Genomic DNA, 14,800 nt, shown 5'->3' on the forward strand with positions numbered 1-14,800 from the left:
GTGGCGAACGATGCCATCGTCTCCGCTTGCGCCGATGCGTGTGCCGTCAAGGTGCGCAATGGTCCGGAGGTTACCGTTCTACCCGCGACGCCCAAGAGAGACTGACGGGTGACTTCAACGTTGACATTGCATGCCCGGATGGAAAGTGGTTCACTTCGCTTTTGCTCGAGTGCTTCAGGTTGACGTGTGTGAACGAACCGACGGTACCAGTTACAACACACCGGACGTGTATAGACGTCGTGTTTATGAAGAATGTGCCTACCAATGCCATACACCCTATGGTGGTGTACCATAGCGGTCATGGTCACTGTGGCACTAAATAAATGAAAACCACCGGATCATATATTTCTCATTCTTCAATAGTTCAAATAATCAATTACACCATCACACCTTAATAGTCATAATTGAAAATACATGACTCCCATCATAGGACACCTTCGCTGGTCTTCCATCTCCACCCCAGTGGAAGGGCTGAAACTTTTTTGTAGCGTTAGCTACACTGGCCTAGCCAAGCCCGTTTCGCGCGGCACATCAAGAGCCGTGCTGCGCATGCGCAAGGATCAGTGATGTCACACGGCTTGCGCACCACCGGAGCCACCGGAGCGTGCTCTCGCGCACTCCGCCGCCGCCGCGCGCCGCTCACCGCCGCCGGTCTGCGCATTCCAGAGGAGTGACGTCGGAGCCGTGGTAGACGCACTGGCGCCGGCGCGCGCTCGCTCGCTGTGCAGTCGCCGCCTGACACTGCGCTGGAGCCGCTGCGCTTTTGAGCTGGCGTTTGCCAGTGTGGTATAGCCATGGAGAAGGAGAGCGCAAATGCTGCTCAACAGCGCACAAGAACGGAGAAGCTTGACTCATCGGATCCCGAAGTAGTTGCCTGGCAATTAGCGGTTGAGCGTAGGAGGAATGAATACATGTGCCACATAATACGTATAGCATGACAATCAAGCTAATCCTTGACAATCTAGACAACCAGGAAAGCTAAAAATAATCAGCTGAACCTTTGCTAACGCTACGTATATCCTGGCATAGCCGAGCTAAGCCACTGCAACTTTTTTAAATTTATACATGGGCCGAATTCCCGGCGATACTGGCGTCAACGGCGTGACGTATCCCATTTCGCTGGCTGCAGCTTGGCACGTTCGAAACGCCGGACAATATCCGCGCCTTTAGTGTAAATCCAGTGCTCAGGAAGTGGTGGCAATCCTGGCTATCACTGGCAGACCTGGTCCCACTGCGTGGCGAAAAGGACGAACGTTCCAGGGAGGAAGCTAGAAACGCTGATTCAGAGCACGGAGTAGCCGGCTGAATTTCTGGCACGCCGCCACCAACGAAACAGCGCTTTCAGGGACGATGTGCAAGTCCAAGTTCTAACGTGCTCCCTGCTTCAGCGTAAACCCCTTCGCGTGGTGAAGTTGCGAGATCGTGGCTATTGTTCTGCCAAATTTCATAATCCGCAGTGTTTTCGCAATATAAAATTAAATTATGGGGGTTTACGTGCAAAATACACAACCTTAAACTGAAAAATACGGGGATGTTACGGTATAGTATGATAAACTTTATTCAGGCCCTGAAGATCAACCCTTAGGATGACGCAGGCAACTACCACGTCGGGACAGTATGGTTTAACCTTACCGCCGTGTCGTGGGCCTTCTTGACAGCCTGTTCTTGATCTAAAAGAACTCGACTGTGAAGCACTCGCCGCCACCAGTCTCTTTCGTTGTCGCAGTCTGTGAAAGCCACAGGGCATTGCCAAAGCATATGACCCAGAGTAATGATGCCATTACACTTGTCGCAATTGATTGGTACCTCTCTTTCCAGATATAGTTTGTTAATAAAGTTTGGACTCTGATAAGTTCTTGTCTGTAACAATGCCAGTCATCTCTTGAGCTCTATTGAGCTTGGCATGTGGCACTGGAATTCTGTTCAGATAGTAAGACTTCCTTATATGTAAGTAATCGGTCCCTGTTCTCCTCCTGCAAATTATTGTGGTCCTGGTCGCGTAGTGCACAGATAGTAAGTCCTCGTGCAGCTGCGTTAGCCATCTCGTTTAAATTCCTCCGAGATGGATTGACAGAACCCATGTGTGCAGGAAACCAGCGGATTTCGAGACCTTGGCTGTCCATCTCGCCGATCAGCTGGGAAGCCCTTTTGGTTACAAAGCCTTTGGTAAAGTGTCTAACAGCCATTTTAGAGTCACTGTAAATTTGCGTCCACCTAATACTTCTTAAAGTCAATGCTATCGCTGCTTGGTCCGCGACTCTCGCTTCTTTAGTCATGATTGTAATAGCATCCCGAGTGAGTCCATCTGCATCTACTACTACTGCCGTAAAGGCTTTCTTTCCTCTGACCCATGCAGCATCTACAAGTGCCGCATGTTCTTGGTCCTGTTCTATCTCCTGCAAGAGAGCTTTGGCCTTTGCCATTCTTCCATCCAGGTTATGCACCGGGTGCTTATTTCTGGGGAAAGGAGTCGTCTTAATGATCTCTCTTATGTTATCTTTTAGTTCTACTGTGTCTTCCGAATTTTTGGATTCGGTTGGGTACCACCTTACCTCTTCGAGTATTGCTCTATCTAACCTTGTTTCGGAAAGCCTCTCTATGTGGGCAAATTGCTGAGCTTCAATTATCTCGGCTATTGTGCAGTGGCGCCCTAGTTTCATTAATTTATCATCCAGTGTGATAACCGGCCATCCCACTGTTGTTTTGACTGGACTTTTAATTAATCTGTTCAATTTCTTTAGCTATGTCTTTGTCCATCTAAGCATCCCTGCTACATATGAGAAGTGACACAAGGCGAAAGCATGGAACAGTCTCATGGCGCTCTCCTCTCCCAACCCTCTGTGTCTGTTAGTGATTCTGCTTAGCAGTCTTATTACCTCCGCAGTCTTGCTTGTGATGTGTTGTATTGTTTTTCCGTTTGCTCCGTTTGCCTCCAGGAATAAGCCCTAAGACTCTAATGGATTCGACTTGCTTAATAGTTTTGCCTGCCTTCGTGGTTAGTACTAACCTGGGTTCTTCCTCGGGAACATATCCCTTCGGTTTTCTGCCCCTTCTCCTGTTAATTAGTACTAGGAGTTCAGACTTCTCAGCAGAGCATTTGAGTCGCATGTCTTCTAAAATGGACTCTACATCATAAATGCTCTCCTGAAGTCTGCTTTCCGCCTGTCCCATACTTCCTTCAGCGTTCCATATAGTCACATCGTCTGCATAAATGGTAAAGTGAATTCCCTCTATCCCTTTTAATCCCTTTGCCACTTTTGATATCGCCAGGTTTAAAAGCATAGGGGACATGACCGACCCTTGTGGCGTCGCTCTGTCATCCAGATCCATCTTCTTTGATTTATTGTCCCCGAATCTAAGGTGTGCTGAGCGATGGCCAAGAAAGACTTTGACCACTTCATACAATTTTCTACTTAATCCAAGTTCAGAATTGTATTGCTCTATGCTTAATTTTGTCAAAAGCTTCTCCGCATCCAACCCCAAGAGAGCTCTAGTATTCTTTGGGCTGGCTAAGAGCAGTTGATGTTTGATTAACAACATGACAACTTGTGTGGACAAGCCTGGTCTGAAACCAATCAGATTATATGGTAGGATGTCATTGTGCTCCACATATTTCGTTAACCTGTTCAATATGACATGTTCCATTGTCTTCCCTAGACATTATGTTAACGAAATTGGCCTGAGGTTATCCAAGTTCAGTTGTTTGCCCGGCTTCGGTATTAAGATAGTACAGGCCGTCTTCCATTCTTCTGGATATACCCTATCCTTCCATAATTCAATAATGTATGTGGTCAGATATTTTATGGAGTCGTCGTCGAAATTCTTAAGCTATCTGTTAGAGATGCCATCCGGGCCCGATGCTGACCTACTATTCAAATCGTACAGTGCTGTGCGTACCTCACTTTCCTTGAATTCCTGATACATAAAGTTGCATTCTGCCCCTAAGTATTCGGGGTAACTTACTTCCTGATCCACTTTCCTGAGAGGCAAGCATTTAGCTGCCAATCGCTGCATTATGCTCTCTGCGCTTGCAGTCTGACTTTAATGGTGTACCAACATCGCCACTGCCATACGTCTATTCGATTTAGTGCCTTTTTCATTGAGCAGTGCCTGAGTAGATTCCAATTGCCTCCACATATTATCCTTACACCTATAGAGTTAGACACCTCATTCCACAGTTGTTTCTGCAAATATCGGGCGTGCTCCTCGATACACCTGTTCAGCTGAGCAATTCGCTTCCTAAGTCTTCTGTTCAAGCGGTGTGATTTCCATCTTCGTAAAATCGATTGCTTGATTTCGATCAAATGCGCCAATCTACTGTCCATTTGTGCGACCTCTTCCTCGGTTTCTATAGCCTTAGTTGCTGCATTCAAGTCGTCCCTAAGCTGAGCTACCCACTCTGGTGGTGTGATTTGTCCCTTTCCTTCTGTTTCCGCTCTGTCCTTTCTGATTTTTCTAAATTGATCCCAGTCTATGTATGTCAAATGCTTTGCGTCCACCCCGGTCGTTTCCACCATTATGTGTAGTATGTAATGGTCGCTCCCCAGATCCGCGCCAGAGTTGATCCAGTCTACCCTGGGTAAGTTAGAAGTGAAGGTTAAGTCCGGGGTAGTGTCCCTACACGTAGAAGTGCCACACCTAGTAGGAAAGGCTGGGTCCGTGATAAGAGAGTGCCCTAAATCCGTGGCAAGATGCCAGATTGCTTCCCCTTTCTTTGTACTCCAGCGGTAACACCAATGATTGGTGTGGGGCGTGTTATGGGGGCCATGGAGGTAGCCAAAAATGCGCCTGTTATGAGGGGCGCATTTTTGGCTACCCCCATCGCCTTATTAAAAATTTCTTTGAAGCTCTGTCTCATCTTGCTGGGACTGTTATATATGCTGAGGCACAACAAGCTTTGCGCTTTACCTCTGTGGCTTTTTATGACCATTTCTATCAATATACATTGAATTTTGCTTGCCCCTAATTTTAAATAATGCTCGATGTAGGGAATTTTTTTGTCAATTAGGGTGGCGATTCCCTTGCCCGGTTCTTTGCCTTTGCAGATCGAGTTAAAGCCGGACAGCCCGATCTCCTCCGCTAGAGTTTCCTGCAGCATTATTAATTTTGGCCTATTTTCAACCGTTTTGATTATCTGTGCTAATGACACTCTTTTTTGGTGAAATCCTCTGCAATTCCACTGCCACACACTAAGTCTCTTTCTGCTATCCATTATTATTGCCGTTACCCCCCGACTTGCTACCCCCTGTCACTGTTCTCTTGACTGTACTACCCACCGCTCCTGGAAGTGTTCTAACGCTTTCGGCTTCCGAGGGCATATATTCCTCATCCTCTCCTTGGGCCTCTAGTTTTTTCAGCCTTTTCTCGGCTGTTAACTTCCACTTCCATATTTTGTCCACCTTAAGGTTAACGCTGTCTACCATGTCCTTTAGGTCCATAATCGCATTCTTAATCTCCCCCAGAACCGAGCACATCGATTCTAGCTTCGGGGACTACAGCTCTCTTTTTTGGCGCCGGTGTGCCTTCTTCCTCCTGGCTCTTACTTCTACTCACCGGCTTAGCTACTGCCACATTGCCGGGGATGTTACCATTGCCACGTACGGAGATGTTAAATTATTTTAAAGCTACTTTAAAAGTATTTAGGTTAGAGTATTTTGAATAGAGTACTTAAAGTATGCAAAAGCATCCATATACTCGTATGTTTGTCTTAATTTTCAGTCTGCAGATATGAATTTTCTTAAGAAAGACTTCAAAAACCCGCTGCGGTGGCTTAGTCCACCAAAGCGGTGCGCTACAGAGCCCGAGGTCGCGGGATCGAATCCCGGCCCCGGCGGCCGCATTTCGATGGAGGCGAAATGCAAAAACGCCCGTGTGGTTGCGTTGTAGTGCACGTTAAAGAACCCCAGGTGGTCAAAATTAATCCGGAGCTCTCCACTACGGCGTGCCTCATAATCAGAACTGGTTTTGGCACGTAAAACCCCAGAAAGAAGGAGAAAAAGACGTTAAAAATTACGGCCGGAAGTCCTTTTTTTATAATAATTGAAGAGTAGGGCTATTGTGCTTCCTAGGCCGTAAGCATTTATCTGCGTGGTATCACGTCAGAATTTCCATAGTGACGTTTTATATAAAAAGCGCCTCATATTGTTCCTTCTCAAAGACCGTAAAACGTTTCTGATATATTAAAACGCTATAAGGAATATAATTTGTGTGACTGTCCCACATTCACATATCTCGACGTATTTTTGAAGACCTCAAGAGTAATTGCATAAATCGAGTATTGAGTTTACACGACAACTCGCCGACTAATAATACCTAGAACAGCTGCATAACACATTTTTTAGAGTTATTTTTTTTCTTCTTGAGTGAACACTTTGTCGTCCATGGATAGCTGCACAAGGAAGGACGTGAGAAACTGGCACGTGACGCACATTCCAAACGTCTCAAAGAGTTATTTGGTTTTGGCACGCGAGATGGATGCATTTGGTTGTCACCTGATTAGATGCGATAAATAAATAAAAAGATTGGGGCCTAATGGTTGGAGCATTGGGCTGCTGTGCTTAACGACAGAGTTTCGATCCCACCACTGGTTACGCAATTCTTTGAATTGAAGAGGCCAGAAATGAGGCGATACAGGAGCATACCTACTGCAAAGCACTTGTAATTAGGCAAAACACGCTTCGCAGCAAAGCTTCTTTCGGATAGTATATATGCACTGGTACTTTAGCTCTTCAGGCTACAGAAGCCTGTTTGATCTAGTAACTTTCAATTGGTGTGAGATACTTGTCATAAGTTATTCCTTGCAGACTTGGAACACGCACATTCGACTCGTTTGAGTCACAATCATCGACGTTCTCCATTTTCTGCCGTATTCACGATAACGGTCGCTTACTGCCACGTGACTTCATTCTGTACGCTCTAATGGATCTTCCTTGACGTCACACTAACCCAACTGTCTTAATTTGAGCAAGTCCCCTCTTTGCCACCTATCTCATTACAGGAGGCAAGCAGGCGGCCCTTGGAAAAACAAGCACTTCCATCAGCGTTAACCTCCGTTCCAAGACACGGCTATGATTACGCACTAATTTCCTGCGTGGTAACAACTCCTCCTCGGTCGGAGAATTCAGGCGTGAATCGTGCCGCAATGCCGTCGCAACGCGCAAAATGAAGTGATGAAGCAATACCCCAAACGCCCCGCGCAGGCAACCGCATGCGGTCGCCGCTTCATGCTCTAACCAGTGGACCGTACTGTCCCTTCGTTGGCAGGTACAGAGGTTCGCCCGACTGAGCTGGAAAATGTTGTATTTCATACCCGAAGTGCTGCTAGAAATGCCTCCAGCGTGCGCGCGTGACCGCTATATTGCAGTTTGTGTATGAGGTACCCGCGGCACTCACCGCGTTCTTGTACCGCTTGCGAAATACTAGAAGAGAAAGTTTCTCGCATGAACGTCCACGTGAACGCATTTCTTAGGTAGTCGCTTTTTATCCCCTGCGTATTTTCGCTTCAGTTACAGCTCACAAAGCATCAACACCTGCTGCATTGTCAATTATGCAGTGCGCTATTATTTAGCAAAACTCTTTTTCTTCCTTTATCCTGTATCCTCCCTTTTTCCTAACCCCCCGCGCAGGGTAACAAACCGGATATTGGGATCAGGTTAAACTCCCCGCCTTCCCGTTTATACCTCTCTCTCTCTGCCCATTATCGTTCCTCTTCCTTCTCTACAGCTGGGAGAGCTGAACCGCTCCACCGCAAAAAATGCACCCTGCACAATGGCGACTGCTGGTAGTCCACATCAGATACATCAATAGGTCCAGAGAAATGCACTCCCCACCAAGACCGATGACTTAACTGGACTTCATGGACTACGACTCGGACTGAGACTCGTTAAGAAATAAAGTTTCTCTCTTTCTGTCTGCTTGGGGTCTCGTCTTCCATATGTAATGCAAGTGCCTTCCATCGCTTTGTACCTGCGCCAGTGCTTAGACGTCTCTTTTCTTTCGACCCTTTTCTCTGTTCATTGGTTTTCTTGGTGCAAAGGCCCGGTCTAGTGGATGGCCCTTGGGATAGAAGTGAGCTACCTATTCTTGCTGATTACTATTGTTGACAATCCCCCTAGAGACTGGCTGGTGCGAGTGCCTTTGACTCCGTAGTGTTGTCCATGCACAGGCTCAGATTCACCGCATTTCTCTCTCTCTTCTTTCTATTCTCTTTTCCTTCCCCAAGCGTTGAGTAGCCAACCGGACTCTTGACTGGCTAACATTCGTGCCTTCCTTTTTATCCCTTCCACTCACTATGTCCCTTCAGACTTCAAAGAAATTTCACTATAGAGAAGAAGGAACTTGCCACGGTCCTTCACGTCAGTTTTCCGTTCTGTGTCTTTCTCCGGTTGTCTCACAGTTTTCCTGTCCTTTATTTATTTCCCAACACCTGACTCAAGCTTTCTTCTTGGCAAACATTTTGTTGTAGGCGTTCTTTCAGTGCACAAGCTTCACATGCTTCGTAGCTGCAAACTGAAATACACAGAACGCCTTAAAGGTCAGCCACAATCTGCATCGGGTTCTTACGCGACATCTGCGGCCCGCCCTAAGTATCATAGCAAGTGCGCTACCGTCCGCACCATGATATGTCTTCATCCATTTTCCCGCGTTTTTAGCCCGAAATAGAATTAAAGGCAGGTGGAAGGGTTGTAGGACGTGCTCTCCAAAGTAATGGTGCAGAAAGAAGACAAATGCTCTACATATGACCCTCATGAAATATTCACTTTGTTGTACAATAACATTTTCTTGGACGAGTTGGTGGTGCTTGGTGCACGACATGATATTGTAGCGCAAGGATACCGGAAAGGAAAGATTAACAGCGACAGACAAAGCGGTTAGAAAGATGGCGCTACACTCACAACTGCTTATTAACCACAAAGCATAATAAACAGTTGTAGCAAGCATTTTGCTTTTTAAACAGTCCTGAGTGTAGCGCCATCTTTCTTTCTGCTCTGTCGGTCGCTGTTAATCTTTCCTTTCCGGCATTTAAGCGCTGCAATGTCATGTCGTTCACTTAGTTGTATTCGGTTCAAAATTATCTGCGCTACTTTCTCTGCCCAACCAACCATGCTGCTGCTTTTCGTTTCTATTGTTTCTGTTTTTCGTTTCTCCTTCCCTGCCTTCGTATAGCAGTGAGAGAAGAATTAGGGTACGAATACTGATGTCCTTGCCGCAGAAGTGGAGGACGCCTTCTCATCTGAAATATCGTCTTTATTAAAGTAATCCCAGAATACCACGAATAATAGCGAAATAGTTTCAGGGAAGTTTCAAGGTTTCAAGCGCGATTTAAATACGCTTCACATTAATGTTTCTGAAAAATTTTGTTGATATTCATGCGAGGTATGGATAGTTCATTACGGTACGTGCGTTGATGTTAGCGCTGCCACTGCGATATTAGTGTTATATTTCCATAGATGTCATACATTTTTGGTTTACACTTTCAGCACGGCTTCTGTTGTCATGATCAATGAATATGTAGCTCGACGTTGTATTTCGCATAATGTTTGCAAATTTTCTCTTCCGCAAGGCAACCAGTTAAATTCCAGCAATGCAGGCTTTTTTACCTTCTCCAACCTGGAGATCGCGATCGCTTCACGTAACAATCTCTAGCGTCAAGATGATAGGGAAGGTGAGCTTTTGTGCGAGTTGAGCACAAGAAAAAGGGGCGGCAGACTGAATGACCGCTAGTTCTAATCTGACTGCCCAAGCTGCGGTTCATAATGGTTGTGCAGCCGGAGACTAGCACATTAGAGATGAAGTCTTGGTGCGAAGTACGTGGTACAAGAAAATGTAGAAATAAATGAATAAAAATAACTGAAGTGGTTAAATGCTTCGTTCACGGCTCATTTGAAATAATTTTAGCACTCTTCTTTCAACGATAGATAAACCTGTTCGAACAGTAGACCTGAAAACTCTGTTCACGTTTGCAGTAACCACCATAATTTCTTTATCGAAATGAAATGAAAAGATAGAGATGTAGTCACCCTATAATATTGATGGCTACACTTTTTCACATAATGGTTACAATAGTAAAACACATTTTAAAGAAATAGGAAACAACGTCATAGGTTCACCCGGAGTTACTCCGTCTGGGCTTCTGTTATGTTGCGAACGAACCGCTCTGTTTTGAAGATGGGCTGTCTCGTCAGCACATTGAGTAGGACTTTGGAACGGTGTTTGAAGGATTCTAGGATAAGAAAGAGGTGCGTAACAGGAAGGACTTTGCACGTTCTCAAGGCACGCCGTACTGCGCCGGAATTATGAATACTATCACATTTGTGCATTATATTCTCAGTAAAAGCCGTCTTATTGAACGTTATTTGCTTTATTTGCCTTGCGGTTAGTTCAATAGCAATAATTTATCTCGAAGCTGGTGAGGCTAACACTTAAATCTCCGGGGCCACAATATTCTTTACACAAATTCGCTCAAAGACATCTGACACTGCAGATGTGACACCACTATTTCAGAAGTCAATGGGAAGAGTTAATGTCAATTGCCTTGTCGAAGACGCCCCGAGAAATGTGTGGTGGGCACATTCTTGTTCTATAGCACAAAACACGGCCATACTTATTTCGATACTACCATTTCTCCATTTCATAAACCACCGTCGATCTCGGGAATTGACTCGACGACAGAATATCCTGATGTTTCAGCTTTAATGACGAGGCTGTCTAGCTCAAGAGGGATGGTCCATGCAAAAGTAAGATATCAAGGCAGTCAGCCGGCCGCAGATGAATAAGGCCGCAGGAATATCCCTCAAGGCGAAATGACAGTAGCCGGACAGTAGACGAATGACAGTAGCCAGTCATTTCAGCCGGATGTCCATTAAGTTTACCTTAGTATGCGTCAGGTGTTCGAGTAGTCACGAGCACGAACATACTTTGGCTCGCACACTTCAACGCATTCGTAGTCTGGTTAAAACTCCAGGATGCCCAGGGAGCATGATTTTTGTGTCCCCAGAACAGGGTTCTTTACATGCTTCCACGCGGCTTCTCTACTGACTGAGAGGTTTAATATTACCCCCACGGTTGATTTGTCGTGTCATCCCTGTGAAAGAGAATGCCGACGAAATGAGAGCGGTGCGCATCGCACACGCCGGCGCATAGATTTGAACGGCGGTGGGCCAGTTGCGCTATTTGGCCAGCACTCGATGGGCTGCGCTCAATGCGCTAATGCACCCGACAGGGCCCTATAGAAGTTAGAGTGGTGAAAAGCATGAGGGCTGAGTTGCGTTCGTGCCTTCTATTTGCGGCCGCACGACAACCATGCGCGCGGGGCGGCATTGCCACACGGGGAGAGCTAATGGATTGCAGGATTTTGTCGGGCGGTCAGGTTGCCATGGATAGTGTTTCTCATATCGAACGTTGCAGCGAGGTCTTAAAATCGAAAACAAGTTCAAAATAATAAATTTTGTAGCACTAACAATATGACGTTTGAATTCTTATCTCTAAAATTTGTTTTTGTGAGCAGTATAGTTAGCGTGCCGACTTTCTCTTGCTCGGACAAGTTCAATATCCTGACTCGTCAGTGTATTGCGAGTCAATGTATGAATCTCCAACGGCCGTGTAAGTTCGCTATGTACACCAATAACTTAAACAATTGCTATTTTTTGGATACTTTTGTTGGTCGCAACGTACAGGTCTCGATGGCTAATGAAATTCGCTGTGCGGCAGGCGGCAATAGTTATGATAAATGGCCAATGGCTGCGATGTGCATGGATACAATTGTGACCATTGTGACAGGTGTACTACTCTGGTACTTGCACCTCATTTCACTACTATTTCTTTTTCATTGTGCAATTTATTCCAAGACTACTAATTAGCGTGCTTTGGCTACCCTATTTGTTTGGACTCTGTTTTCTACTTCCTTGTTATTCATGCTGTAATATCGGTATACCTCTCGATATTCAATTTCGCGATGCTTTTACTACACCAGGGCCTGTTTCTTTTTTACTACATCCCTTTCCTTTAGATAAATGTTTGCCTTTCTATCAAGGACATGCGCATTCTCCTGCCTTGGAAAAAAATCTGAAGGGCTTCCACGACGGGTTATTTAGATTGGTGTGGAACTACGCAATTGTGCGAAGTAAATGCTTCAGCAATTCCTTGAGTACCTCACTTGAGAGAATTAACAATTTCATGAGACAGACGCAGTCGCAACAGCCGTCCACTGAAAGCGTCAAACATCAACGGGCGCGAATAGCGCTCCTTCAACCTAAGTTTAAAACACCGACTTAATGTCGACAGGTCCAGCTGGTTGATACAGCGCAAGTACGCACATCTTCCACTTCAAGGCCAAGCCCTCTATCAGGTGAGCAACCATCCTTAAAAAGTTTTCTGGTCCAGGCGCTGTCTACGGAATAGTGGCTACTGCCACAATCATGCCACTGGTATTCAGGAAGAGGAGGGAGCTGAGCTGTCAGATGAACTTTGCATTGAGGGAGAACGACAGACGATCGGCCAAATCGTCGGTAAGGTTTATCACTATGCCTACACCCATGGGATACAAAAGCGGCCCCAAGTGACAGCCACAAAAACTTTTTGGGCACACAGGATAGGCGGTGACTCGATGAACATTGACCTCCGGTTTCTTGCGGCGTTACAGTTGAGGCGGACCTTGTGGCACCGCAGTGTTACTAGAGAAATTACGGGCTAACAAGATTTTTTTTTTATTTCCTATATTTCTTGCTCCCAAAGGGTGCAGTTGTTTGCCAACAGAAAGTGAGAGAAAAAAAGGTTTGCTCTTCTTTATGCCTCCAGTCGGCTTATGATCAAATCGCGTCACATTGGTAGCTCAACGCTTCTTTCATCTTTTCGATCCCCCTCTGTTCATCTGTGAAGGCGATAAAATATAAATGTTCTTGACATTGGTATATTTTGCTTTTATATAAAATCAGTGACCAAATGGTGTCATTCTGAAAACAAAAGTAAATTATCCGTTTCATACTAAGTGCCGGATAGGTTGTTTCTTTTTTCTTTGAAAATGGAGGGTAAGATGACCATTATTGCTTGCTGCGCGGGCATGCCACTCCTTATACCGTTTCGGGGGTCGCCCCGAATAAAAAAGAAAGCTTCTTTAGCGTGAAAGTCTGCTATGTGTTAGGTGCATGCTACTGCCTTGTGGTCGTACTAAAATTGATGTTCGCTGTTCTTGAATGACATCAGTGCTCTCCTATACACCTTAAACCATGATTATGTCGCAAGACTCAAGATGATGTGACCGTTGATTGAATCAAGCACATGAAACTTGAATCACTCTGTACTAACGACATTGTATCCAAGCCCCTAATTTCCTGCCATAATATGCGCTGTCAACTTCTCGCGGATCTCTTGACACAGTGCTTCTTCAGATTTCGAAGAAAATAGAGTACTTGCGTAAGTGTAGCAAGCAGCTGGAAGTGTTCGGAAAAGCTGCGAATAGGGCTTCACAACGGATGGTATTCCAAATATGTTTGTCGCCTTGCTTGTTTAGTAATTTTTACATCGAAATTGAGTTTGAGAAGCGCCAGACCTCGCGTACATACAGCACCGCGTTGCACTTTCTCTAGAAAGTTTGCCTTGGTTTTATCATCTGATCTTTTTTTTTTAATATCGTCGGCTGCTTTCGAATCAGCTCAGAAGCCATCTGACGTTGCGTTTAAGAGCGTGTCATCTCAGCAGTTTCTCATCCTTTTAGCCTGAAAGACTTGGCGTTGAGTCCCATGAGACGGCAGACCTTCGTTCAAGCTGAGTTGACTCAGATTTATGACCATTGCTCCTTAATACCTCGGGAACCTCTGCCTCCCAACTGCTTTACCTATAGCCTCGGTTGTGCTTCGGACATTGTCGTTCTGACACTGTGGACACACCTGACGCTTAGCACTTCTCTGCTCACTTAGAATATTCCTGGGCTGTATCATTGCGCACGAATGCGTTTATATATGTCTACTGTTCACTGTGCATCCGTGCATTTTGTCACATTCTATAAATCTTTACTTTGAATGTGGTTTCGTTGATTTATTAAACTGGAAAAACGGTCTCCGGCAATAATTTATGACAATGCTAGACGAAAAACACTCCTTCTCGACTTTGCACTTATTCTTATATTTGTATTATGCCCATCACCTTCGTTAGATAGAGGCTACAAACAGTTTCAAGTTCACCCCTTACTATAAATGACGAAAGCATCCTTGTAGTACTTTGACCTGTCCCGCTGTGGTCTTGCCGTTTCCACAACTCATGGAACAAATGAACAGCTTCGGAGAATTGACTGCCTAAAGAAAGACGGTAAGAATTCTGGCTTAAATGCCAGAGGAGGCAAAAGGACGCCTCAAGCAATGAAATACTGAGTTCTGGGGCATGCTCCGAACAAATATTAGAGACCAGAAAATTGAAGCTCTGCTAAGGTATTTATGTGCGCCTTACAACTATTGTGATTTACACTAATTTGAATAAGGGTTGCTGCATGTTTGAAAACGAATAATCGCCGATTGCGTTCTCATAGACTAACATGGCGAAAATTTAGTTTAAACGACAATGCCGATAAAACTGTTTTTGGAGACCTTATATTTTAGGCACCTACACATCATATACAGTTAAAATTGTCACTACGGCTCATAGGTTAGCTTATGGTTCCGACGTTGCTGGTTAACGAGGAGGAGAGAGTTATGAGGAACAAACATGTGTACCTATAGGTCGGTGCCGAATGTAGCAAGCAGCTGCTCCTTGTAAAATGATACGGCGAAGAGAGCGTACAACATTTAGCCGCGAGGGTTTACGTATTAAG

The sequence above is a fragment of the Dermacentor silvarum genome, chromosome 6, assembly GCF_013339745.2.
Source record: "Dermacentor silvarum isolate Dsil-2018 chromosome 6, BIME_Dsil_1.4, whole genome shotgun sequence".
Lineage (NCBI taxonomy): Eukaryota > Metazoa > Arthropoda > Arachnida > Ixodida > Ixodidae > Dermacentor > Dermacentor silvarum.